The 25,410-nt window shown below is 40.7% G+C and overlaps 1 long non-coding RNA gene and 3 other non-coding genes across 5 annotated transcripts; 1 reads left to right on the forward strand and 3 right to left on the reverse strand.

The window, feature by feature from the left end:
- Positions 1-460: 460 nt before the first annotated feature.
- Positions 461-543, reverse strand: trnal-uaa (transfer RNA leucine (anticodon UAA)). The gene has a single exon. It is a non-coding gene; the product is annotated as a tRNA-Leu (tRNA).
- Positions 544-8,376: 7,833 nt separating this feature from the next.
- Positions 8,377-8,495, forward strand: LOC146360776 (5S ribosomal RNA). The gene has a single exon (XR_014799604.1). It is a non-coding gene; the product is annotated as a 5S ribosomal RNA (ribosomal RNA).
- Positions 8,496-10,621: 2,126 nt separating this feature from the next.
- Positions 10,622-10,704, reverse strand: trnal-uaa (transfer RNA leucine (anticodon UAA)). The gene has a single exon. It is a non-coding gene; the product is annotated as a tRNA-Leu (tRNA).
- Positions 10,705-17,471: 6,767 nt separating this feature from the next.
- Positions 17,472-19,117, reverse strand: LOC146360778 (uncharacterized). Of its 2 annotated transcripts, XR_014799415.1 has the most exons (3): positions 18,392-19,092; positions 18,040-18,149; positions 17,472-17,853 (listed from the first exon to the last, which is right to left on the reverse strand). It is a non-coding gene; the product is annotated as an uncharacterized LOC146360778 (long non-coding RNA). The 2 variants fall into 2 exon arrangements; XR_014799414.1 differs by having other exon boundaries at positions 17,472-18,149; positions 18,392-19,117.
- Between the last annotated feature and the right edge of the window lie 6,293 nt (positions 19,118-25,410).

The raw sequence follows: 25,410 nt of genomic DNA on the forward strand, positions 1-25,410 counted from the left end.
TAGACAGACCTCTTCTCAGCCTGTTTTTAAATCACTCCTGAAAACTCATCTCTTCACTCCGACCTTTGACACCTTGTAAGATGTTAGTTTTAGTTTATTTTTATGTTAGTTGTTTTAGTTGATTATATGCTGTTCTGTCTTGTTTTTTTAATATAGGGCTGTTTTAATCTTTACTATGTGTTTTATTTTATTCTGTTTTGTTTTATTCTACTGTTTGTTTTTTTTACTTATTTACTGTACAGCACTTTGGTCCTGCGCTGGGTACTTTAAAGTGCTTTATAAATAATGTTGGATTGGATCATCCTCCACACCACAGCCATTTTTGTATTCAACAGGACACATCCACATGAATTTTCAGCACATCCAAAAGTCCGTGTGGCTTTGTCACTCCTAAGAAAACAGACACAATCTTCTCCAGTCCCTCTGGATCATTTGTACGCTGGCTATAGGTTTATTTCTCTACCAGGAGTGGGGTTTGAACCCACGTGGACACATATCCATTGGAGCTTAAGTCCAACGCCTTCACCACTCGGCCATCCTGGTCCGACTGAGCTGAGCTGCGTAACAGTCACCCAGCGGTAAAATCATTACTCACAGCATTAAAATGCTTTTTACAAAGTTATATATGAATAAAATAAATCCTATTAACAGGACAGTGTTGCTTTGGCAGAGAGAAGAACGTGTGCAACAGCTTTTATTTAAAAAATATGTTTGTGCAGTTTGGAGACTACAAGGTCAAAATATAAAAAATACTGTATTACAGCATCAATAAGAGGCCTGTTCCTCACAGCCACACTGACCCGAACACGCCTGTCAGACATTAGAAAATAATTACAGCTTCAAAATGGCTTTTTTTCCCATAGTAATACAAATAAAATGATACATTTTTGTTTTTAACGGCTCAGTGTTGGATTCACAGAGAGCACACAGTCTCTTAAGATCATTTGAAGTAAAAGATTTTTTTCTATTTGGAAACTTCAACTAACACATACAAGATACAAATACAAGAATATAATTTGAGTATAAATCTTCACACATCAGCAGCTTTTCTTGTGTAACCGCATCTTTGTCCAGAAAGTAAAGTGAGGAATGATGTTGGTGTATTTTTGTCATCCTGGAGCTTTCAGACTCATGAAGTCACACTGAGCTGAAGCTCTGCTCTACAACAGAATCACGAGAGTGTCTCCGATAAGCTGCTGAGATGATTTTTGTTTCAATTTTTTAACTGTACACAAGCACTGGGACTGAAAACAGGTTTTGATCTTTGGTTTCATTCTATAATGGAAACAAGAGAGAAAAGTGTGAAACTGTCCATGCCTGTCTGAGAAAGGTGTATAAAGTGTGTAGTGACGGGTTTTACAGCCTTAAAAAATCTAAAATAATTGTAAAAAATAAAGCTGGCTACTTCGCAGATTTCACCTATCGCTGGTTATTTTTAGAACGTAACACCTGCGATAAACGAGGGGACTCTATATAAAAATACTGAGAAATTTCAGTCCTTTCTCTCTTTTGCTCTGAGGCGCGATAGAAAAATATCGACAAGTTGATGAACATCATCTACATATATATTCGATAAATGCCCAAGACATCTTGAGAAATGTAAATCACCGCTTGATTTGTCCATTTGGTTGACTTTTTATGGAAAATCTGACCTTAAACAAGACGCGAATATCACACCGGAAACGAAGCGCCCTACGGGAGATTCCCCACCGGAAGTAGCATATGCTAAGGTGCGCATAGTCGATTGTAACTGACTGTAAAAAGTCAGCACAATGAAAATAAACTCCACCTAAACTTGGTTCATATCTGACCCAGATAGACTGCAGGTCATAGCTTCTTACCTGAAGTTCAGTTCACCTGACACTCGGATCGGCGGCCGCCTCGGGTCTGCCCTCCTCCTGCCTCCCCTTTCCCTTGTTCCCTCATCCACCTGCTGGCCTCCACCACTTGCTAATGTTACTGAATCTGTGGAAGCTCCGCCATAGCCACCACCAAACAATTGAGTTATTTTTACACATCTGCCAGCATCTGGCCAATCCACCACCTTTCATTGTTTATACAAAAAACAAAAGAAAAGAAAAAAAAACTTCGGCCCATAAAAACGAAAAATCACCATCGGCCCACCGAGTCCAGCTATGGCTGCATATGTGTTTAATAGTCATTTATTTTTGTACAGGGCCAGCAAAACAACAGTTTTTGAGGGCATTTTCATGCATATTGGAATCCCGACTTCTCTGACGAGGCTAACCAGATCGCCGTTTACTCCAGCGAGACATCATTCCCAGGTCCGTGTTTTGATTTACGAGGTAAGTCGAACGCAACACGCAAAGTAACGAATAAAGACCCTATCCAAATCCCAGTAACGATTAAGGCGTTCCTGATTTTGGCATAATAATGAGTTACCGTGCTCGTTACCTCAATAATAACGTAGTTACTGTAACGCGTTAGTCCCTACACTGCTAATAACAAAGAACTGTAATGACAACCTAGGCATAATAGAGATGAACAATGGACTTAAACATAGAAATAAACTCAAACTCAAAACGCTGGGTCAAAAGACTCAGGATCGTGACATGAACAGAATCAAAGTTTTCATTACATGGATGATTGAACAGCGTTTGATTAAATGAACAATAACTGCTCTTATTTGAATAAAGGAATAAATGAGTACAACATCATATCTGAACAGAGAGATGTAACATGCACCAAATTCAAATTCACTGAGCCAGCAGCAAAACAGCTTGTAACATGTTGTTTTGTGTGATTCAGGTGGACTGAAAGAGTCTAATACAGGTAAACTATTAATAATATCAGAATATGAAAGACTGCCGTCCACTTTAGCTAATTAAATAAGATCCAGAGGAGGATGAGCATTAACAAGAACACTGTCAGTGTCTGTGTGTCATGGTTCTGGGTCTTTGTCCCAGAGTTTTGTGTTGATGGACTTTTGAATGTTGCTTAATCATTATTGTTGTGTTCTTATAGTAACTGAAGTTTCCTAGTTTACTTTTCCTGCATTCGTGAATTTTCTGATTATTGTTTTTTCTGTGTCTCCTGTGGATGTCAGTCTTGTTGTCACGTAACGTCTGTCATAGCCTTCGTCTCTGTGTTCTGTCTTCAGCGTCCCCTTAGTGTCCCCAGCCCATCTTGTCTCTCCCTCTCTTTGTGTCTTAGTGCTGTCTCTGGGTTTTGTCTCCTTTACCTGTTTCCAGTGTCCCTCTCTTTGTCTGTTGTCCTTGTCTCCCCAGTCCGTCGTGTGGTCGCATGTTTGTTTATTTCCATCCTAGTGTCAAGCTTATGCGTCCTTATCTCAGTCTCTGTGTTCGTGCTACTTCTTGTCTTATTTTGATAATCCTAGTCTGTGTTCCCATGTTTGTCCACTTCCCTGATCACCCCTCAGTGTATATATTGTCTGTTTTCCTCTGTCCTTTGTCAGAGTGTCTGTTCACCTACCCCCTGTGTCTCCATATTCCCAGTGTTCAAGGTTTCCGAGTGTTTTCCCAGTTTAGGTTTTCATGGTTGGTTCTGTTTGCTACTCAGCCAGAATAAACAGCTCGCTCTTTTAAAAGTAGGCTCCAGAATGGATGATGGGATGTTCGCATGTCTTTATGTAACACTGAGTGTGCTGAACTAAAGGTAGGCCTAGTTTCATTTTCATGGTCATTATTATCAAGACAATGATTACGCCTTATTCTGATTATTTCTCCCTTTTGGAGGTGTAACATTTACATGAGGGGTGTAGGAACATTTCCCCCTAAATATTTTTAGATACATTTTTGTTGAAGTCACTGTTTTTGTCGTATTGATGATAATGCAGCTCAAATAAATACTTTTAAATAAAAAAATAACCGTTCAAAGTGCTCAGTGGTGAAACTGTAACTCTTTCAGAGTTTGACAGCTGGACAAGTGATGCCGTATTTAAAGAAACATGAGATGAGTGCAGCATATTATCTGAACAGAGATCATTCAATGAGCAAGAATAAACACTGAAAGAGAAACACTTCACTGTTGATTATCATATGAAGTCTAATGAAAGCTGTTAATCTGTTAATATCCTGTTAATCTGCATACAGCAAATACAGAACATGCGACTTTAAAGCATCCAGCAAAGTGATAACTGTCCTCTGCCCACTAAGTAGTGACTCTACAAAAGATTATTTTCAATATCATCTTTATATTATATTTATATTATATTTAGTTATTCTCCAGCGCAACAATGTAAGGAGCTCTGTGATTGGTTAGGAAAGGACAGACTGGCCACCTCGATTTTTCTTCACTGCACATTGATCCATAGCTTTGCTCTGTAAAGGCTAACAACGTGCTTTTGCTTTACAAAGACATTTAGCGTCGGTATTCACTCTCTTAAAATGCCACTGAACACTGGAGTGAAATGGAGCCCTGATCCTCAGAGTTTTATTGTTCCTAACATTTCTTATAGATAGCACAGATAGTGCCCCACTGCAGTAATCACTCATGTCTAGATATTCCTGTTAAAAGGGAGTTTTTCCTCCCCACTGTAACATGGCAAACATAGCAAACGGATAATCCAGCTGAAGCTTCAGACAGCCGTCAGACAGTGAAACACTGCCATCTGCTGGACTCGAATAACAAAGACGCTGCTTTGACGGGTGAGGGAGTTTCAACAAGTCTGCAACGACTCAAGCATCAAACTACAGAACTATTGTAGCGGACATGGTGCTCTAATGGCTCCATTAACGCAGGTCAGAAAGGATCAAACATATCAATAAATTATAAAACACAAAACGTCTCTTATTGCCCAGGGCTCAGGAAGTGAGTGTGTTCCTTATAGCCTATTAAACCTTAGCAGGTTATTTTGATGTGTTACAGATGAAACAGCTATCCAGTAACATTCAGCTACAAAAATGCTTTTTTATCATTACTTTTTTACAGCTTCGCACTTTTACACAAGTTTTATCATCAGTGTCACAATGGCTGCTGCTAAAATTGAGTACAAGATATTTGTTGGCCTGATTAAAAGGTCTTGATGCGTGCTCAATCATCCAGGGAAGTAACTCTCCAAAAGTTGATTCTGTTCTTCTGGACGTAGCGTTTTCAGTCAGAGAAACCAGCCGACTGAAGGAACAATGGGCTGGGAGGTCAGTTCCTTAATCATGATTATGCAAATTCTCATGACCATTGATCAACAACCACTGATCAATGGTCTTGAGTACCATTTACAGAGAGTTGGAGAACAGCTGCAATCACAGCATTGTAAGATGGTGACAGATGTACCCTTAGGCCCCCTCCTCGATTCAGAGAGGGTCTTTCCCTTTTCACGTAAATGGCCTCCTTGACTCCGCCCTCAAACCAGCGTTCATTGCAGTTATTGTTGACAATCATATTGTATCGTGTAACCATCCAGCTCACATATTAAATGTAAATGTAAATGATTTGTTGAACTCAAGACATGATGAATGTTCCTGCATTAAAACACATCCAGCCTAGTGTTCTCACTCTCCCTAAATGGATCTGTTACATTAGTGATATATGGGAGTTGTGTTTCAGTCTTTTCCACATGAGGACATTTACATTTAGTTTTTGCTTTACTGATGAGTGGCTGGTTAACCTGCAGTGGTTGAAGTATGTGTCGGTCGTCTGGAAGAGTAGGTGTAGAAGACGTCTTTAATGAATGTAATGCTCTGAAGGTGTCAGTGATTACTGTGAATTCATTATAAAAGTGCATTTCAGTGAATAAAGACAGGCCCTCATGGTGAAGCTCAGGTGTCCATAAAGTGTAACAGGAGAGCTTTGTCATACTTTCAGATATTTTACATGAGCCCGTCTTTCAAAAAATACATAAATAAATAATTCATTCATCCACAGGTAGCACAATGCTCATATCTGAAAGTAAACTCTGATATATATCCCCGACTAGGGTTACTACTAAATAAAGGATCGCCCCAAAATGACTAAATATATAAAGACACTCTCCAGAAGAAGTTAAAGGGATTTTGTTTATTGTACAAGCAATATCTTCATAAGAATTACAAATTCTGCAGACATATTACCTTCTTCCTGAACCTGAATAACTCACACACAGACGTGTCTGCTGCTTATCTTTGTTCAAACATGATGTTTTATCTTCTCTTCAAAACACATTACTCATCTTTCTGGCATCATGTTACATGAAAACACCTGCATTCTACCTGTGTCATTGTACCACAAAGACAATGATTGCAACACTGTGCTTGCAAAATAGAAGAAATAAGACGACCAGCAAATACATAAAAGATGGTAAAAGTGATTCCATCTTTGTGTCTCCTCCCATTGTTTCCCCAGTCTGTCTAGTTCCCATATTCCCAGGACACCGCTGGACAACAAGTGGGTATTCCAAGACTGAGAGACAGCCAGAGTTGGCAAAAGATCAGACATTCTCTACTTAAGTAGAAGTAAAAATACTATTGTTCCAGTGAAAGTTAAAGTACTGATTCAACTTCATTACTCAGTTAAAGCAAAAAAGTACAGGCTCGAAGCGCTTACAGAGAAAAGCATACAACAGAATACAACAGAATGCTGTTCGCGGCAGTAACACACACTTGGAGGAGAGGCTCCAGCCGTCCATTCCAGCCCTATCCCTAACATTGACTCTAACCATAACTTTAACCTTAACCCTATCAGGTCTTGTTTTACAAAGCGATTCATGATTAGAACAAAAAACACATTTACACATACCGATGATTTGTCACATAGCATCGTTACCTGTTGGGATGAGAACGTGTTGTTTCCAGAACACCACAAATTGGGGTTTCTGTAGCTCAGGTAGGAAACCTACTAATCAGAAAGTTGCTGGTTCAATCCCCGCCTGCTCCAGCCTGCATGCCAAATATCCTTGGGCAAGACACCAACCCCAAGTTGCTCTCCGATGCATCCATCGGGAGGATGAATGCGTATTACTGTTAGATAGAAAGCACTTACAGAGAAAAAGCATAGAAAAAAGTGAGTGCATGAATGAGGCAAGTTGTAGAGAGTAGAAAAGTTTTATACAAGAACCAGTTCATTTACCGTTATATTTTAGTTTTATTTTCAGCTCTGTACTTTTTACATGTAATATTGATTCATTAGATTGACTACATGTATTACACCTAACTTGCGGACAGCAGTGCGTTCCCGACTCCCGTGAAATGTCCTCTTCCCAGTGCTAGTGTTCCTTGTCTCCGCTCCTCAGTGTCTGAGCACCCCGTGCTCGCTGCCCTCTCGTCTCCACGCTTCTCCTGGGGAGATAACAAACAGGCAGCCGTAAGACACATACAATGCGGCAGACTATCCGTACTGACTGGCCGAGAGACTAACGTGAAGTCACGCAATGATCCAGCGTCAGAGAGAGCGCCACCGCATTCTTAAGTAGCTCCTCCGACAAGGCTTGATCAGCTGTGTGATGGTCTTCAGGTGTGGCCAACCACCTGGCAGGGCCACACCCACCAGGCCTGAAGGATGCAGTTAGGAAATAGCTGTCACAAAAAAATGTTATCTTCATACACGTCACGGCTGTGTAAGCACTGATATTGATAATAGATGTGATCACAAAGAGACAACATTTTTGCTAAATGTAATTATTATATTAGAAATTTATAAAACTTGTAATTCAAATTTTTCCAAATGAGAACATGTACCTTTTTTTGCTTTACTGATCAGTGTTTGGTTGGTTAACTGCAGGTGTTCAGGCACGAGTCCGTATTCTGGAAGAGCAGGTGGTGAAGATGACTTCAGCGACTGAAATGCCCTGAAGGTGGAATTAAAGATAAACTTCATTTGAACATAAATCAGTAAAGACAGGCCTCCATCCTGACATGCAGTACTTGCATTACATATGTATGATATGCATCCTCACAGAAGCCAGATGATGCCAGCATGTTTTTTAAGCCAATGTCTGGATATGAGTATATGTGAATGTGAGTATAAGTGTGGCAGGAGAGTAAGTTCTCCCTCTTTCTTGGAAGTATACAAAAGCCAACGAGTTCTTACCGAATGAGAAGTGAAGCCTGGAGATGAGCAGAGATCAAGTCAAGTGCAGTTCAGACACGCTGTTAAGCGAAAGCACACCTCAGAAACGGCCTTTTTATACATGCTGTAACGACACATACACGCTTACGTTTTTTGTTTTCTATATTTAAGTTAAAATCTCCAAACCACAAAAATGTTGGACTTCCAAATCGTCCGAACACACTGTGTGCTCTCTGTCACTTTTACACTGTGCTGTAATCAACGAACATGTCTTCTTATCGCGATGTTACTGCGAGAAAATCATTTGTGCAGCTCAATGTTGTCGCTGTAACATATGACGTTTAGCACAATAATATATATCAAACTGTGTGACATTTGCCACCGATAAAAGGTCTTTTTGACAGCTTTGCTTTCGCTTACGGCCATACCACCCTGAACACGCCCGATCTCGTCTGATCTCGGAAGCTAAGCAGGGTCGGGCCTGGTCAGTACTTGGATGGGAGACCGCCTGGGAATACCAGGTGCTGTAAGCTTTTGCACTTCAACACACAAACTGCAGAGGGCGCTAAAACTGTCACTACTCCTTCCTTCTCTCTCTAGTTTCTTCCTGCTTTCTTTTAAGCACAAAAGCGCCTCGCTGACCATTTCCCAGCTGCTAATTACAGACCTCTCATAGGGAATATTTCCTTTTGACAGTAACAGCCATAAAACCTAATACAGCACCTCACTGTCAATAACTGATTAAACGGACAAAACACATTTACTAGGGAGCCAATAAGATGGAGACATAGTAAGTTAGAGAGAAAAAAAGCCAAACAATATGTGGCAAGTGGAATTTAATCTCATTATAAAAACAATCAAACAGTTTTGGTTCATAGTTAACAGAGACTTGCAGGAAAAACACCACATCACATTCATATAAATACACAGATCTGACAGACTTGTGCGGGCACAAAGTGAAGGAAGTGTTGAGTTCATCTGCATGGAGCATGGATAATGGAATGGAAAATTTCTATTATTCTCAATTAAAGTGTTTAAGTTCCTATGCATATGCTTAGTTGTGACACTGTAATAGACTGTTCAGTGGAAATTTCTAAAACTACATGAACTTATTTCAGCCTCAGTAGAAGACAACTCTCTGTGACCATGTGTCATCTTCTGCTCCTCTCTTGAGTGGTGTCCCACAGGGCTCAGTTCTCGGCCCCCTCCTCATTTCTTTGCATCTGCTCCCTCTTGGTTCTATGCTGGGAAAATACGGCATTGCATTTCCCTTTTTTGCTGATGACTGTCAGATCTATGTCCCTATAAAGAAAAAAGGCCCATATTCCGTACAGCCATTACCTCAGTGTCTTGATGACATGAAGGCTTGGATGTCTCTTAACTTTTTAAAATTCAGTGACAAAAAGACTAAGGTGATGGTTTTTGGTAGCCCCACTGAGACCCCCAATGTGAATTTAGATACCTTGGCCCAGTATAATCAGAGAATCACAATCAGAATGAGAAAGACTTTATTTATCCTCAAGGGGCAATTATGATACAACAGAGCAGCATGACGTTGAAGATAAGGAAAGGGCATAAACAGGCAATAAGAGTGAGATAATAAATGCACAGAGTATACAGTATATACACAATTTTAAAATTACACAGTTTTAAAATTAAAGTGACTGATAAGCCAGCTGTCACAAACCTGGGGGTCATAGTGAACTCTGAACTGAAGCTTGAAAGTCAGATTAAGGCAGTGGTAAAATCAGGCTTCTTTCACCTCAGGCAGCTGATAAAATAAAGCCAATTCTTTCGCGGCAACACTTTGAGACAGTTATCCACGCCATTGTTAGCACTCGGCTGGATTACTTTAATGCACTTTATGTGGGGGTCCGTGCTTCATACATTACTCATCTACAGAGGGTGCAAAATGCTGCAGGTCGTCTTTTAACTGCCACTCGAAAGTTTGAGCACATCTCCCTTATTTCAGCTTCACTTCAGTGGCTGCCCATTTCATAGGATTCATTTTAAAATTCTTTTATTTGCTTTTAAAGCCCTCGATGGCCTAGCCCCATCTTATCTCTCTGAGCTGCTACAGCCTTATACGTCAGCTGGTCAGCTGTTCCTGAATGTACCCAGGACTGAGTGGAAACTTAGAGGACATCGTGCTTTTGCTGCAGCATCTCCCAAACTGTGGAACGATCTGCCTTTAGAGATTAGACAGACCTCTTCTCAGCCTGTTTTTAAATCACTCCTGAAAACTCATCTCTTCACTCCGACCTTTGACACCTTGTAAGATGTTAGTTTTAGTTTATTTTTATGTTAGTTGTTTTAGTTGATTATATGCTGTTCTGTCTTGTTTTTTTAATATAGGGCTGTTTTAATCTTTACTATGTGTTTTATTTTATTCTGTTTTGTTTTATTCTACTGTTTGTTTTTTTTACTTATTTACTGTACAGCACTTTGGTCCTGCGCTGGGTACTTTAAAGTGCTTTATAAATAATGTTGGATTGGATCATCCTCCACACCACAGCCATTTTTGTATTCAACAGGACACATCCACATGAATTTTCAGCACATCCAAAAGTCCGTGTGGCTTTGTCACTCCTAAGAAAACAGACACAATCTTCTCCAGTCCCTCTGGATCATTTGTACGCTGGCTATAGGTTTATTTCTCTACCAGGAGTGGGGTTTGAACCCACGTGGACACATATCCATTGGAGCTTAAGTCCAACGCCTTCACCACTCGGCCATCCTGGTCCGACTGAGCTGAGCCGCGTAACAGTCACCCAGCGGTAAAATCCTTACTCACAGCATTAAAATGCTTTTTACAAAGTTATATATGAATAAAATAAATCCTATTAACAGGACAGTGTTGCTTTGGCAGAGAGAAGAACGTGTGCAACAGCTTTTATTTAAAAAATATGTTTGTGCAGTTTGGAGACTACAAGGTCAAAATATAAAAAATACTGTATTACAGCATCAATAAGAGGCCTGTTCCTCACAGCCACACTGACCCGAACACGCCTGTCAGACATTAGAAAATAATTACAGCTTCAAAATGGCTTTTTTTCCCATAGTAATACAAATAAAATGATACATTTTTGTTTTTAACGGCTCAGTGTTGGATTCACAGAGAGCACACAGTCTCTTAAGATCATTTGAAGTAAAAGATTTTTTTCTATTTGGAAACTTCAACTAACACATACAAGATACAAATACAAGAATATAATTTGAGTATAAATCTTCACACATCAGCAGCTTTTCTTGTGTAACCGCATCTTTGTCCAGAAAGTAAAGTGAGGAATGATGTTGGTGTATTTTTGTCATCCTGGAGCTTTCAGACTCATGAAGTCACACTGAGCTGAAGCTCTGCTCTACAACAGAATCACGAGAGTGTCTCCGATAAGCTGCTGAGATGATTTTTGTTTCAATTTTTTAACTGTACACAAGCACTGGGACTGAAAACAGGTTTTGATCTTTGGTTTCATTCTATAATGGAAACAAGAAAGAAAAGTGTGAAACTGTCCATGCCTGTCTGAGAAAGGTGTATAAAGTGTGTAGTGACGGGTTTTACAGCCTTAAAAGATCTAAAATAATTGTAAAAAATAAAGCTGGCTACTTCGCAGATTTCACCTATCGCTGGTTATTTTTAGAACGTAACACCTGCGATAAACGAGGGGACTCTATATAAAAATACTGAGAAATTTCAGTCCTTTCTCTCTTTTGCTCTGAGGCGCGATAGAAAAATATCGACAAGTTGATGAACATCATCTACATATATATTCGATAAATGCCCAAGACATCTTGAGAAATGTAAATCACCGCTTGATTTGTCCATTTGGTTGACTTTTTATGGAAAATCTGACCTTAAACAAGACGCGAATATCACACCGGAAACGAAGCGCCCTACGGGAGATTCCCCACCGGAAGTAGCATATGCTAAGGTGCGCATAGTCGATTGTAACTGACTGTAAAAAGTCAGCACAATGAAAATAAACTCCACCTAAACTTGGTTCATATCTGACCCAGATAGACTGCAGGTCATAGCTTCTTACCTGAAGTTCAGTTCACCTGACACTCGGATCGGCGGCCGCCTCGGGTCTGCCCTCCTCCTGCCTCCCCTTTCCCTTGTTCCCTCATCCACCTGCTGGCCTCCACCACTTGCTAATGTTACTGAATCTGTGGAAGCTCCGCCATAGCCACCACCAAACAATTGAGTTATTTTTACACATCTGCCAGCATCTGGCCAATCCACCACCTTTCATTGTTTATACAAAAAACAAAAGAAAAGAAAAAAAAACTTCGGCCCATAAAAACGAAAAATCACCATCGGCCCACCGAGTCCAGCTATGGCTGCATATGTGTTTAATAGTCATTTATTTTTGTACAGGGCCAGCAAAACAACAGTTTTTGAGGGCATTTTCATGCATATTGGAATCCCGACTTCTCTGACGAGGCTAACCAGATCGCCGTTTACTCCAGCGAGACATCATTCCCAGGTCCGTGTTTTGATTTACGAGGTAAGTCGAACGCAACACGCAAAGTAACGAATAAAGACCCTATCCAAATCCCAGTAACGATTAAGGCGTTCCTGATTTTGGCATAATAATGAGTTACCGTGCTCGTTACCTCAATAATAACGTAGTTACTGTAACGCGTTAGTCCCTACACTGCTAATAACAAAGAACTGTAATGACAACCTAGGCATAATAGAGATGAACAATGGACTTAAACATAGAAATAAACTCAAACTCAAAACGCTGGGTCAAAAGACTCAGGATCGTGACATGAACAGAATCAAAGTTTTCATTACATGGATGATTGAACAGCGTTTGATTAAATGAACAATAACTGCTCTTATTTGAATAAAGGAATAAATGAGTACAACATCATATCTGAACAGAGAGATGTAACATGCACCAAATTCAAATTCACTGAGCCAGCAGCAAAACAGCTTGTAACATGTTGTTTTGTGTGATTCAGGTGGACTGAAAGAGTCTAATACAGGTAAACTATTAATAATATCAGAATATGAAAGACTGCCGTCCACTTTAGCTAATTAAATAAGATCCAGAGGAGGATGAGCATTAACAAGAACACTGTCAGTGTCTGTGTGTCATGGTTCTGGGTCTTTGTCCCAGAGTTTTGTGTTGATGGACTTTTGAATGTTGCTTAATCATTATTGTTGTGTTCTTATAGTAACTGAAGTTTCCTAGTTTACTTTTCCTGCATTCGTGAATTTTCTGATTATTGTTTTTTCTGTGTCTCCTGTGGATGTCAGTCTTGTTGTCACGTAACGTCTGTCATAGCCTTCGTCTCTGTGTTCTGTCTTCAGCGTCCCCTTAGTGTCCCCAGCCCATCTTGTCTCTCCCTCTCTTTGTGTCTTAGTGCTGTCTCTGGGTTTTGTCTCCTTTACCTGTTTCCAGTGTCCCTCTCTTTGTCTGTTGTCCTTGTCTCCCCAGTCCGTCGTGTGGTCGCATGTTTGTTTATTTCCATCCTAGTGTCAAGCTTATGCGTCCTTATCTCAGTCTCTGTGTTCGTGCTACTTCTTGTCTTATTTTGATAATCCTAGTCTGTGTTCCCATGTTTGTCCACTTCCCTGATCACCCCTCAGTGTATATATTGTCTGTTTTCCTCTGTCCTTTGTCAGAGTGTCTGTTCACCTACCCCCTGTGTCTCCATATTCCCAGTGTTCAAGGTTTCCGAGTGTTTTCCCAGTTTAGGTTTTCATGGTTGGTTCTGTTTGCTACTCAGCCAGAATAAACAGCTCGCTCTTTTAAAAGTAGGCTCCAGAATGGATGATGGGATGTTCGCATGTCTTTATGTAACACTGAGTGTGCTGAACTAAAGGTAGGCCTAGTTTCATTTTCATGGTCATTATTATCAAGACAATGATTACGCCTTATTCTGATTATTTCTCCCTTTTGGAGGTGTAACATTTACATGAGGGGTGTAGGAACATTTCCCCCTAAATATTTTTAGATACATTTTTGTTGAAGTCACTGTTTTTGTCGTATTGATGATAATGCAGCTCAAATAAATACTTTTAAATAAAAAAATAACCGTTCAAAGTGCTCAGTGGTGAAACTGTAACTCTTTCAGAGTTTGACAGCTGGACAAGTGATGCCGTATTTAAAGAAACATGAGATGAGTGCAGCATATTATCTGAACAGAGATCATTCAATGAGCAAGAATAAACACTGAAAGAGAAACACTTCACTGTTGATTATCATATGAAGTCTAATGAAAGCTGTTAATCTGTTAATATCCTGTTAATCTGCATACAGCAAATACAGAACATGCGACTTTAAAGCATCCAGCAAAGTGATAACTGTCCTCTGCCCACTAAGTAGTGACTCTACAAAAGATTATTTTCAATATCATCTTTATATTATATTTAGTTATTCTCCAGCGCAACAATGTAAGGAGCTCTGTGATTGGTTAGGAAAGGACAGACTGGCCACCTCGATTTTTCTTCACTGCACATTGATCCATAGCTTTGCTCTGTAAAGGCTAACAACGTGCTTTTGCTTTACAAAGACATTTAGCGTCGGTATTCACTCTCTTAAAATGCCACTGAACACTGGAGTGAAATGGAGCCCTGATCCTCAGAGTTTTATTGTTCCTAACATTTCTTATAGATAGCACAGATAGTGCCCCACTGCAGTAATCACTCATGTCTAGATATTCCTGTTAAAAGGGAGTTTTTCCTCCCCACTGTAACATGGCAAACATAGCAAACGGATAATCCAGCTGAAGCTTCAGACAGCCGTCAGACAGTGAAACACTGCCATCTGCTGGACTCGAATAACAAAGACGCTGCTTTGACGGGTGAGGGAGTTTCAACAAGTCTGCAACGACTCAAGCATCAAACTACAGAACTATTGTAGCGGACATGGTGCTCTAATGGCTCCATTAACGCAGGTCAGAAAGGATCAAACATATCAATAAATTATAAAACACAAAACGTCTCTTATTGCCCAGGGCTCAGGAAGTGAGTGTGTTCCTTATAGCCTATTAAACCTTAGCAGGTTATTTTGATGTGTTACAGATGAAACAGCTATCCAGTAACATTCAGCTACAAAAATGCTTTTTTATCATTACTTTTTTACAGCTTCGCACTTTTACACAAGTTTTATCATCAGTGTCACAATGGCTGCTGCTAAAATTGAGTACAAGATATTTGTTGGCCTGATTAAAAGGTCTTGATGCGTGCTCAATCATCCAGGGAAGTAAATCTCCAAAAGTTGATTCTGTTCTTCTGGACGTAGCGTTTTCAGTCAGAGGAACCAGCCGACTGAAGGAACAATGGGCTGGGAGGTCAGTTCCTTAATCATGATTATGCAAATTCTCATGACCATTGATCAACAACCACTGATCAATGGTCTTGAGTACCATTTACAGAGAGTTGGAGAACAGCTGCAATCACAGCATTGTAAGATGGTGACAGATGTACCCTTAGGCCCCCTCCTCGATTCAGAGAGGGTCTTTCCCTTTTCACGTAAATGGCCTCCTTGACTCCGCCCTCAAACCAGCGTTCATTGCAGTTATTGTTGACAATCATATTGTATCGTGTAACCATCCAGCTCACATATTAAATGTAAATGATTTGTTGAACTCAAGACATGATGAATGTTCCTGCATTAAAACACATCCAGCCTAGTGTTCTCACTCTCCCTAAATGGATCTGTTACATTAGTGATATATGGGAGTTGTGTTTCAGTCTTTTCCACATGAGGACATTTACATTTAGTTTTTGCTTTACTGATGAGTGGCTGGTTAACCTGCAGTGGTTGAAGTATGTGTCGGTCGTCTGGAAGAGTAGGTGTAGAAGACGTCTTTAATGAATGTAATGCTCTGAAGGTGTCAGTGATTACTGTGAATTCATTATAAAAGTGCATTTCAGTGAATAAAGACAGGCCCTCATGGTGAAGCTCAGGTGTCCATAAAGTGTAACAGGAGAGCTTTGTCATACTTTCAGATATTTTACATGAGCCCGTCTTTCAAAAAATACATAAATAAATAAATAAATAATTCATTCATCCACAGGTAGCACAATGCTCATATCTGAAAGTAAACTCTGATATATATCCCCGACTAGGGTTACTACTAAATAAAGGATCGCCCCAAAATGACTAAATATATAAAGACACTCTCCAGAAGAAGTTAAAGGGATTTTGTTTATTGTACAAGCAATATCTTCATAAGAATTACAAATTCTGCAGACATATTACCTTCTTCCTGAACCTGAATAACTCACACACAGACGTGTCTGCTGCTGATCTTTGTTCAAACATGATGTTTTATCTTCTCTTCAAAACACATTACTCATCTTTCTGGCATCATGTTACATGAAAACACCTGCATTCTACCTGTGTCATTGTACCACAAAGACAATGATTGCAACACTGTGCTTGCAAAATAGAAGAAATAAGACGACCAGCAAATACATAAAAGATGGTAAAAGTGATTCCATCTTTGTGTCTCCTCCCATTGTTTCCCCAGTCTGTCTAGTTCCCATATTCCCAGGACACCGCTGGACAACAAGTGGGTATTCCAAGACTGAGAGACAGCCAGAGTTGGCAAAAGATCAGACATTCTCTACTTAAGTAGAAGTAAAAATACTATTGTTCCAGTGAAAGTTAAAGTACTGATTCAACTTCATTACTCAGTTAAAGCAAAAAAGTACAGGCTCGAAGCGCTTACAGAGAAAAGCATACAACAGAATACAACAGAATGCTGTTCGCGGCAGTAACACACACTTGGAGGAGAGGCTCCAGCCGTCCATTCCAGCCCTATCCCTAACATTAACTCTAACCATAACTTTAACCTTAACCCTATCAGGTCTTGTTTTACAAAGCGATTCATGATTAGAACAAAAAACACATTTACACATACCGATGATTTGTCACATAGCATCGTTACCTGTTGGGATGAGAACGTGTTGTTTCCAGAACACCACAAATTGGGGTTTCTGTAGCTCAGGTAGGAAACCTACTAATCAGAAAGTTGCTGGTTCAATCCCCGCCTGCTCCAGCCTGCATGCCAAATATCCTTGGGCAAGACACCAACCCCAAGTTGCTCTCCGATGCATCCATCGGGAGGATGAATGCGTATTACTGTTAGATAGAAAGCACTTACAGAGAAAAAGCATAGAAAAAAGTGAGTGCATGAATGAGGCAAGTTGTAGAGAGTAGAAAAGTTTTATACAAGAACCAGTTCATTTACCGTTATATTTTAGTTTTATTTTCAGCTCTGTACTTTTTACATGTAATATTGATTCATTAGATTGACTACATGTATTACACCTAACTTGCGGACAGCAAATTTAAATAACTGTAATAATTTATTTTCAGCATCTGAAATATTTATTTCGTTTGTTTTTTGTTTTCTTTTTGGCTCCTGATATTAGCCAACTACTATTTGTCAATGTTGAACTAATAATGAATCTAAGAAAAGGTATTTGTCACGGTTGGCCAGCGTCAACCGTGGGGATGTGAGGAAGGAGGAGCCAGGCATGGAGCTCTGAATGCAAGCAGTGCGTTTATTTACAGTGAATGGAAAATAACAATAAATCCGCAGTGCGTTCCCGACTCCCGTGAAATGTCCTCTTCCCAGTGCTAGTGTTCCTTGTCTCCGCTCCTCAGTGTCTGAGCACCCCGTGCTCGCTGCCCTCTCGTCTCCACGCTTCTCCTGGGGAGATAACAAACAGGCAGCCGTAAGACACATACAATGCGGCAGACTATCCGTACTGACTGGCCGAGAGACTAACGTGAAGTCACGCAATGATCCAGCGTCAGAGAGAGCGCCACCGCATTCTTAAGTAGCTCCTCCGACAAGGCTTGATCAGCTGTGTGATGGTCTTCAGGTGTGGCCAACCACCTGGCAGGGCCACACCCACCAGGCCTGAAGGATGCAGTTAGGAAATAGCTGTCACAAAAAAATTTTATCTTCATACACGTCACGGCTGTGTAAGCACTGATATTGATAATAGATGTGATCACAAAGAGACAACATTTTTGCTAAATGTAATTATTATATTAGAAATTTATAAAACTTGTAATTCGAATTTTTCCAAATGAGAACATATACCTTTTTTTGCTTTACTGATCAGTGTTTGGTTGGTTAACTGCAGGTGTTCAGGCACGAGTCCGTATTCTGGAAGAGCAGGTGGTGAAGATGACTTCAGCGACTGAAATGCCCTGAAGGTGGAATTAAAGATAAACTTTATTTGAACATAAATCACTAAAGACAGGCCTCCATCCTGACATGCAGTACTTGCATTACATATGTATGATATGCATCCTCACAGAAGCCAGATGATGCCAGCATGTTTTTTAAGCCAATGTCTGGATATGAGTATATGTGAATGTGAGTATAAGTGTGGCAGGAGAGTAAGTTCTCCCTCTTTCTTGGAAGTATACAAAAGCCAACGAGTTCTTACCGAATGAGAAGTGAAGCCTGGAGATGAGCAGAGATCAAGTCAAGTGCAGTTCAGACACGCTGTTAAGCGAAAGCACACCTCAGAAACGGCCTTTTTATACATGCTGTAACGACACATACACGCTTACGTTTTTTGTTTTCTATATTTAAGTTAAAATCTCCAAACCACAAAAATGCTCTCAGAAACACCGGCATCCACACACACACACACACACACACACACACACACACACACACACACACAGATATACCTGCAAGCAGGGAGAACGAGGGACAGCACACCAAAAACACACATGTCCATAACTGCTCAGGGACCCTGGGTCGTTTAGACTCCTGAGCTGTGCACGAGGGGTCGACCAGCCACTGGAAGGCCGGGCACTCGTTTTCAACCGTAATATACCTGATGTGCTCAGGTAACCTGTAGCGCCATGAAACCACTGTCACACCAGGGCGCATAAAAAATGATGCTTTAAGAGACTGATGGGATCGGGCAGCAGGGAAAACATCCACAAAATGCTACCTTCAGTTTGACTCCCTAAGACTACCTAAATTAAGTAGAGTCATTACATGCTTGTTAAAAGCAAACTCTCATATAGTTTTTAAATGTGCTTCTTTCATTACAATGACTAGATAAAGAATGTGGCACTGTCTCTATTTAACACTGGCTACCCCAAAATGTTTCCAAACCTACAACCGTAACTGAGAGATTTTCAGATAAGGTTATTGAAGCTGTGGGGTTAATTTTTTAAGTAACATGAGACGAGAGGCAGCAGCATACATACAGAGCATCAGTGATAGAAAGCTAGGCTAACATAGGGTAGCTACCTCAGTCTCTCTGACTCAGAGAAAAAGGCTAGGAGCAAGAAGAAGCAAGAAGATGCAATCACAGAACAAACTGTGTAAACACACAGAGGGTCTTATAGTCCTGTTTGAGTGGGACCGGTTAAAATAACAAAAAACTAATTGCATGTTGTAAAAGTCAAATTCTGTGACTGAGTTAGAAAATTCAAAAGTTATGAGACATATGAGATTTGAGAATTGTTTAACACATAACTGCAGTACATACATCTCTATCCTACAATCACTGCTATCAATATATCAGCAATCATGACATAAACAAATAACAAAATTAAGCTGTTTTTTTTTAACAGACTAAAATCTTGCGGCACTTCCAAGGTCCACCTGTTCAAGGAGAAACATGTATAGGCCCATCTCAAGTGCCAGTGAACATCTAAATGATTCAGGGAAGACTTTGGAGAAAGTGCTGTGGGGAGATGAAACGAAATTCCAATTATGTGGCTTTAACTGACCTTTTGAAATAGGAGTGTGATGCAAAAAATAGCATCCCCGCAGTCAAGCAGAGAGATGGAAACATTATGATGTGGGCTACAGGACGACTTAGTCGGGGTTCCAAGCAGTCAGGAAATGTGACATCGTCAGACTGCATGCCACGGATTGGCTTGTCAGTCGCGGCACTCAATGAGTCATGAGACGGTGTCTTTCACTAAAATGAAAACTGCAGTTTTTTTAAAACCCTGCAACAAGGCAAATAGCTGCACAACACCGTGGTTTCCAAGTGTGACAAAAAGCCACAGATACATCATCGCTGCGACGTCTTCCTTTGTTGTGGCATTCGTGTTGCTTATAAATGACAACATGGACATCGGGCCGCTTTGCTGTAATGACCCCACGCACATTAGGTGGTACTTGATTGTAATGGAAAATGAGTTGAGTCACAGCAAGCTGATCTGAGTATGTACTAATGGAGAAGTGCTATAAGATCACGCAGTGGTCTAGTCAGTCTCCAATTCAATTCAATTCAATTTCTTTATTGTCCCACAAGGGGAAATTAGTTTAGCAGCAGGAGGATAAAAATAAACAGAACAATACAATAAAATAATAATGACAATAATAATGATAGAAAGTTCAAGGACAGTTATTTGCCATTTAGGAGACAAGACGCAGTAGGGATAAAAGAGACCTGGAGTCTTTTAGTCCTCCTCACAGGTACTCTAAAACGGCGGCCGGAAGGCAACAACTCAAACTCACTGTGAAGTGGATGGTTCACACAATTAATAATAGAATGAGCCTTTCTAAGCACATTTCTATTGTAAATGGCCAAAAGTCCATCTTGCCAGCGCCCTGAAATTTTGCTAGCAGTTTTTACCAGAAGTCCCAACCGATTCTTATTCTTCACCGTCAGGTTACCAAACCAGGCAGCGATACAAAAGGACATCACAGATTCGATAAAACTTCTATAAAACAAGGACAACATCTCAGATGAGACATTAAAAGATCTCATTTTCCTTAAAAAGAACAGTCTTTGTTGAACTGTTTTAGTAGTGGCATCAGCATGAGATTCAAAACACAGTTTATGGTCAAGTACCACACCTAGATATTTATAACTCTCAACGATCCCAATATCGGCAGTTTTAATGATAGTAGGTGATGAGCTATAAGAGGACTTCCTAAAATCAATAATCATGTCTTTAGTTTTTGACACATTAAGTGAAAGGAAGGACTCATCACACCAATTCACAAAATCATCTACAACCTGTCCATGGCCTGACTCGTCCCCCACTAGAAGACTGACGATTACTGTGTCGTCAGCAAACTTCAGGATGTGTCTGTTCGTGAATTTGCTGCAACACTCATTTGTGTACAGAATGAACAGAAGGGGAGAGAGGCAGCAACCCTGGGGTGATCCAGTAGAGGAGGAGAGCACATCAGAAAATACATGATTCACCCTCACACATTGTGACCTATTGATCAGAAAGTCTGTCACCCAGCCGACCAGACTAGTGTCAAGCTTGAAATGATTGTAAAGCCTGTCAGCAAGTAAGAAGGGTTGAATTGTATTAAATGCAGATGAAAAGTCAGCAAATAATAATCTTGCATGGGTGTGGGGGGCCTCAAGATGCTTATACAAAAGATGCAGGAGTGTGACAGCAGCATCCTCCACACCTCTCCCTGCTCTATAGGCAAACTGGAAGGGGTCAAGATGGTGTTCAACATGCATTAAAATCTCCTTCTTAATTATCTTCTCAAATGTCTTCATCACTAAAGAAGTCAGAGCCACAGGCCTAAAATCATTCAGCACCTTAGGAGAACTGCCCTTAGCAACAGGAACAATGACAGCTTGTTTCCCAATCTTAGGTACCGTCTGTAGCTCTAAAGAAAGTGAGAAGATATAGTGAAAAATCCCACTCAGCTGATCAGCACAAGTTCTCAGTACCTGTCCACAGATGTTGTCAGGTCCAGGACTCTTGCTTTTGGTGTGTCTAAAAAGATTAGCTACCCCCGTCTCATCAATACAAATTGATGGGGGAGTGATAGTCTTTTCCCTCAGTGTGCTGGTCTGCCTAGAACAGTCAAAGTTCTCAAAACGAAGGTAAAAACTGTTAAGACTGTCTGCCAGATGTTTGTCAGAGGTAAACCCTTCTAAGGTAATGCTACTTTTACCTTTCGTGTGTAGCCCTGCCATTGTTTTCATACCAAGCCAAGCTCTTTGGAGGTTGTTACTGCTGAGTTCTGCCTCAATCTTATTTCTGTACCTCATCTTGGCGATCTTTATTGCAGCCCTCACCTCCTTCCTCAATATTCTCATAGTGGGAACGTCTCCCTCGTTAAAAGCAATTTTCCTTTTAAGAATCAGATCCTTAATATCTTTAGAGAGCCACGGTTTGTTATTAGGGAAAGTCTTAAATTCTCTGACTGGAACCACAGAGTCTTTGCAAAAAGAGATGTAGCTACACACCACATCAGTGAGTTCATCCAAATCAGAAGTGCTCTCTTGAAACAAGGACCAGTCAGTGCAATCAAAACACCCCTGAAGGGCAACACAACTGTCTTTTGTCCAGACATGAGTCCGCTTCACACAGGCCTTCTCCCTCCTAATCACAGATCTGTAAGCAGGGAGGAGATGAATAACATTGTGATCCGAAGAACCTAGCGCAGGTCCGGCCACAGACTTATATGCCCCCTTAATCGGTCCATAACACAAATCCAGCGTTTTGTTATTCCTTGTAGGACAAGTGACATATTGAAAGAAATTGTTCAGTGATTTCTTAAGATTACATTGTTAAAATCACCAAGAATAAAATTAGGAGCATCCGGTGAGAGAGTCTGCAGATTGTGTACCACTTTAAAAATGGCGTCGGCAGCAACTTTAACGTCAGCTTTAGGATGAATGTAAACAACAGTGACAAAAATTTGAGGGAACTCCCTCGGTAAGTAAAAAGGCCTGACAGATACTGAAAGGAGCTCGATGTCAGGAAGACACAACCGCTCCCGCACAGTAAAGTTATTACACCAGCCCTGGTTGATATACAAACATACCCCTCCTCCGTGAGATTTGCGTGTTACTCCACAGTTCCGATCCAATCTGACAGGGGTCCCAAAGCCGCTGATTTGCAGTGAAGTGTCACTGTCCATATCGGTCAGCCACGTCTCGGTAAGCGCCATCAGACAAGCCTCCCTGTATTCCCGTAGATGAAGCACATTTCCTTGTAATTCATCCGTTTTGTTCCTAAGAGATTGGACATTGGCCAGAATCATAGAAGGCAGAGGAACACGACTCTTCCTCCGAAGTTTTCTTACACGCTGACGCACGCCGCCTTTCTTTCCGCGTTTTCTCAAGTGGCGGGGCTTTCCAAAATTAGTCTTTGACCGGGAAAATAAATCCTCACCAAGAATCACATCTGTCCGAGCATTAGAAGAGTCGTACATAGACAAACAGGACCACCGTAATCCAAGTAGTTCCTCGCGTGTATAAGTGATTGTCAGTGAGAGTGAATGACTCCAGGTGAATATCGCCAACAACAATAAAACTAAGGTGTAGAAGATCTCCATCTCGGCAAAATAAACTTCATAAAAAGTTAAAACCACGGTTAAGAACAGAGTTAAAACAAAGGTAAAAACAAAAAGAAAAAGAGAAAGAAAATGCCAATAAACACCTGCTGCAGGTCGCCACAAGAGCAGCGCCCTCTCACAGCTGATCCACCTCCAGACATCAGTAATGTAGAAAATCTGTGGAGGGAGCTGAAGTTTCAACTTTCCAAGTGGCAGTCAAGAAACTTAAAGGATTTAGAGAGTTTCTGTAAGGAGCAGAGGGTTAATGTTTGTGTGTCCTCACTGTAAAGACTGCAGGTTACTGGAGCGTGTCGTGTCATGTTTCCTGTTGCTCTGAGGTGCATCCAACAAATACACAAATCATTTACCACTAATAATAACACCTCCCCCACTTAAGTGTGTTCAACAGGAAGCTAAAAGTTGTTAGCTGTTAAAGTGTTCAAAAAACAGCAGGAGCTCGGTGTGAGGCCACAGTGGGCCAAAAAACACACACAAGATGACCTCCAGCAAGGACAAAATGTATCTGGACGTCTCTGTGAGCATCTGTCTCACTGTGTAAGTGTAGCACAGTGTCTGTGTGTGCATGGCTGGGGAAGAGAGACAGCACAACTGAAAGCCAGCACTCAGACGAGGACCCGGTGCATCGTCTGTCTCATCTCAGCCAGTTTACTTACAAACTCTTTAAGTTTGAATTTTAAAGCCGACAATGTGCACAGGGCAGTGATATTTAAAATGAAGGTAAACTATTCCAATCTCTGGAGCCCCAATTGTGTATCTCACACACACACAGTCCTGAATTCATTACTGAAGTCTCATCCAGACGTTCAATGTGTACACAAAGGAATTCTTCGGCAGGAGGTGAAAGAAAATGGCCCACAAGTTAATCCAAAATGACGGTTTTATCAACAATGGCCACCAGCGGTGATTTTGGCACCTGTGACAAGGTTGAAAAGAGCTGTGGGTAATTTGGTCTCACAAAATGCAGCGCACACACACACACACACACACACACACACACACACACACACTCACTCACTCACTAAGTTCTCCTCCTGCCTTCAGCCCAACCGTTGAGCGCGATGACAAATAGAGCCGCAGAATTTTGCTGCTGTGTAATTAAATTGAGACGTGGGGTCAAAATTCCCGCCTAGATTGAGTGAGATGAAATATAAATCGGCTCTCCTCTAACTGACTTTATAGAAATAATTACATAAGCTGCATTTATAACTGTTATTAAATAACAGCAGCACACGAGAACTAAAGTGTAATCCCAGCACATTTCGCTTCGCTTGCACCGATTCTTTAGAGATGACGACTGTGGTGGGTAATTAAGGGCAAACAATATACAAGTCGCGTGAAAAATGGAGGCCGCATTACCTTTCCAAAGCTTCCTTTCCCGATGGCCCGCAGTATCTGGAAGTGGTCAAAGTTTACTGTGGAGAAAATGAGAAGCAGTTAGTGAGAACGTGTCAGTTTGAGCTGAGCTATAAAACAGGGAACATGACATGTACAGCACTGTGCAAAAGTCTTGAGCCATCCCTCATTTGCTTCCAGGGATCCGGACTTCCCTGTAATCTTTAAAGTGGTATTAAGGAATAGCTCTCCAGGCTTTTTAAAGTGTTTCTGATTTTTAATCCAGGGCTTGTATTTGACCAGTTTTTGTCTGTTAAGACCCTTCACACTAATCTCTGAAACATTCAAACATAAACAGACACCTAAGTCACGGAAAGGACCAGAAAACTTAACAAAGAACCAATTTGAAATTGTATCTTTACACATTTACTTGCAGCCTATTGCAAAAAAACAAGACCCCACATCATTTGTTCTCACTTCTTTAGTTGAAGAATGCAGTTAATAACACCGTTAACACAGACTGACCTGGCAAAACATGAAAAAGTAAGGGGGTGGTTCAAGACTTTTGCTCGGTACTGTATGAGAAATGGAAATGTGCACTTCACAATGTATCGCTGCACTTCGGCAGTACTGTGCAGATCAAATGTTTTTTTGAAAGAATTAAAAAGTCGGAGCGCAGTGGGAGAGAATAATGTGTGTGTTAGATAATGAAACGGGAAAGATTGAAAGGTGGAAATAATGAATCACAACAGTCAAAATGTGAAAAAACAAAAACATTTTCCCTGGAGGATCTGTACAGTGACACACCGTCACAGT

The sequence above is a fragment of the Perissodus microlepis genome, chromosome 23 (assembly GCF_051167445.1).
Source record: "Perissodus microlepis isolate ML-2025 ecotype Zambia chromosome 23, ASM5116744v1, whole genome shotgun sequence".
Classification (NCBI taxonomy): Eukaryota; Metazoa; Chordata; class Actinopteri; order Cichliformes; family Cichlidae; genus Perissodus; species Perissodus microlepis.